This window comes from Orycteropus afer, unplaced genomic scaffold (genome assembly GCF_000298275.1).
Source record: "Orycteropus afer afer isolate SDZICR_OR568_19922 unplaced genomic scaffold, OryAfe1.0 scaffold00345, whole genome shotgun sequence".
NCBI classification, from domain to species: domain Eukaryota; kingdom Metazoa; phylum Chordata; class Mammalia; order Tubulidentata; family Orycteropodidae; genus Orycteropus; species Orycteropus afer.
Genome location: NW_006921932.1, coordinates 3,400,234 through 3,403,901, shown reverse-complemented (window position 1 = coordinate 3,403,901; position 3,668 = coordinate 3,400,234).

The window sequence follows — 3,668 nt, the reverse complement described above, 5'->3', positions numbered from 1 at the left end:
CTTTCTCACCATTTAGAAGTTCGGTAACTTCACAGTATTTTCCCTCTTTTTGGTTTGTGTCTGTCCTCATTTGCTGATTGATGTCTCTAGTTCCCTGTTTATAATCTTGCAAGTTTATTTTACTTGGTATACATCTATAGCTCTGTTGGTTTCCAGATTGTGTCATCTTGTGTATTAATGGTTGGTTGTTGTTTGCTATTTTTGGTTTTCAGTTTAAAGGACTCCTTTTTATCTCTTGTAAGGTTGGTCTGGCTTTAACAAATGCCCTTGGTTTCTGCTCATCTGGAAATCTTCTAATTTCATCATCATATTTGAGGAACAATTTTGCTGAGTATATAATTCTTGGTTGGAAATTTTTCTCTTTCAGGGTTTTATATATACCATCTCATTACCTTTTCACTTGGATGGTTTCTGCTGAGAAATCAGAGCTTATTCTTACTGGTTGTCCTTTGCAAGTAATTGTTTGTTTTTCCTGTGCTGCTTTCAGGATTCTTTCTTTGCCTTTGGTTTTGATGAGTTTGATGATGATGTGTCTTGGTGATTTTCTTTTGGGGTCTATCCTGTTTAGGGTTTGTTGGACTTCCTGAATGGATATATTCTCATCTTTCATCATATCAGGGAAGTTCTCCTCCAGCAAATCTTGGACAATTTTCTCAGTGGTTTTGTTTTTCTCTTCCTGTTCTGGAATTCCAATGACACGTAAGTTATTTCTTTTGATGGTATCCCACATGAACCTTAGGCTTTCTTCATTTTGTTTTGATCTTTTTTCTGATTGATCCCTTTCCAAAGAAGTATTCAGGTATTTGTCTTCAATCTCATTAATTCTGTCTTTCATTGCATCAATTCTCTTCCTTTGATCTTTCAATGTGTTATCTATTTCTGACAATTTAGTATTAATCTTCTGGATTTCTATCTGTATATTTAGAATCATTTCTAATCTTTCATTTATTTTGTCATTTTGCTCTTGTATTTTCTTCCAAAATTTTTCTAAGGTTTTTGGAAGGAAGATGGGGCAATCTACTTCCATAATGATACTGCCTCAGAAACCCAAGGAGGGGTCACTATGAGTCGGATCTGACTCGACAGCACATAACAACAACAATCTGCCTTTCAATCCTTTGAAGACACCTAAATATAATTCTTTTGAATTTCTTATGAGAGAGTTCCAATGCTCCTTCTTCCTGAGGAATGTGTTCTGGTTCTATATCCTGCTCCCTTGTTTCTATCACTTTATCTTGCTTCTTTGTGTGGATTGTGGTGGTCTGTAGTCTCTTAGACATTGTGGCTTTGTTCTATTTAGATCTCTGTTAACTGTTTGTGAAGAGCAGCCGAGGGTGAGTTAGGCTCTTCTTGGTGGTTGTTTGTCATTGGCTCATTGATAGAGAAGGATTGATGGTCTCACTCAATAAGTGAAGCTGCAGGAGAAGTTGGTGTAGTCATTTTGTATGGGGACTGTTGCTGTCTTCCACTCAGTTAGAGAAAAATAACAATTGAAAAACCATCAAAAAAGTGAAAGCAAATGGACATAAAACACACTGTGTAATCACACAGGAACAGTAATCAAAAAAAGAGAAAAATAGGAAAGAAAAATATATATATATATGGGGCAAGGGCAATAAAAAAAAAAGGTAGAGAAGTCTAATAATGAACAAAAACATTGGAAAAACACAGAAAGAAAAACAAGGAACAGGGTTAACATGAGAAAGAAAAAGAAATTGGAACCAGGAACAGGGAAAAGAAAAAAAAAAAGCTGAAAACTAGAACCTGGGAATGGAAGAATAAAGAATAATAATAAAAAGGAAAAAGTAATAATAATAGTAGTAGTTTTGAAAAAGACAAAAACAAACTATAAACAATTAAAAAGAAAAAAAAAATCAGGCAGGGCAAGGGAGGGCACCCAGACTCTGACCGAGCAAACAGACTGGGATGAAGTTCCAGCCAGCCTAGAAGGTGGGTGAGAGTGAGGGATGGCTGTACCTCTGTTCACCAAGAGGCTGTAGGATATAAGAGTAACAAGGGGAATGTCACACTTTTCCAGTAGTCCATGTCCGGAATGTCCTTGAGGTTCCCAGCAAGTGGAGCCTGTTCTTAAGTACCTGGAGTCTGGGAGAATGCTGTCACTTTAAATATCCAAAATGGTCAATCCACTTGTAAACATTCAAAATGACTGCGCCCTCAGTACAACAAAAGTCCACCGCTCAGCCCGCCTTCCTCTTCACTGCTTCCCCTTTTATTCACCAGCCACCAGAGCAGTCCTCTGTGCAGTTCCTAGCTGTTGTTGTTGTTATATGCTGTCGAGTAGGCCCTGACTCATACCGACCCCTCCTTGGGTTGCTGAGGTAGTATCACTACGGAAGTAGATTGCCCAACCTTCCTTCTGAGGAGTGGCTAGTGGGTTTGAACTGCCAGCCTTGTGGTTAGCAGTCAAGTGCCTTAGGCTCTATGCTACCAGACCTCCTAGTCCCTAACTAGCAGGACTGATTTTTAGGTTAATTCTTAGGTCCTACCAACCACTCAGCAATATCCAAGCTGTCTGTGCCGTCAGGATCGCTGCCAGACTACAGCTCTGTATGTCTCCTTTTTTGGTGTTTTCATGCAAATTTTTCTGCTAGTTGGAGTTTAGTCCACTTCTATATCTTTCCCTTCAAAGCTCAGGGGTCCAGGATTATCTTCTGTATCTCTGTTAATTGGTTCCCCTTTTCTTTGTTGAAGAGGGTCTGTGCAGTCTTTCTGCCTATTCTGCCATCTTACTGGAACTCCAAGTCTTCTTTTCTTGACTAGTCTGTGATTTTTTATTTAAAATTTTTGTAACTTCTGAAGTAAACATAGTGGTTTACTGGGTAAAGTTTGTCTTTCTGCTCTTGCCTTTTTTTCTATTTCATCTTGAGGTCAATACAAATGAAAGGAAGAAAAAGACAAATGGGCTGTACCATTCTCCTCTACAATTTTCAAGACATTAGATTTTTGTTTCTCATTAAAACATTCCTGGAAATCAGAAGTTAATAGTGGTTTGTGGGCAAACCATGTCATGAAAGTGAAAGAAGGGAAGTGGCTGTTTAGCAGAGAAAAGGACAAAAGTGTAAGTTAGCAAAATGTAATGCAGCAACATCTAGGACTAGGGACTAGGACAGAGGGGAGGTATGAAGGCCAATACTGAAGTGAACAAAGGCAGCAAAATGGCTACTTTTGCCAGAGGCTCAAACGCACCAATGAATAGCCTTCAATTTTGCAAGACCAGTATCTGACTTTTCTTTGACTTGATACTGATGTGATCATCTCTGAGGAAAGAAAGGAGATTCACCCTGACTACGTCACAAAAGACTAACAACAACAACCCCATTTTAGAACACACATCCTTTCAGGCAGAATAATGAATACTAGCCATTGCATGAGCACCCTACATAGTTAATAAATCCAATCTGCCAAAGCAAAGATTGTTTTGAGAAACATAGAGTTAAAAGAAAGAAAATTGGATGATCTTCAATGATTCTGCTCTTTAATCTGGATGATAATAATGATGATGACGATATTAAAACATGATAACACACATTTCATTGCATGCTAACTGTTCTGGTTACCTAGTGCCACTCTGACAAGAATATACCACAAATGGGATGGCCTTAACAAACAGGAGTTTATTATCTTACAGTTTGGAGGCTTTAAGTCCA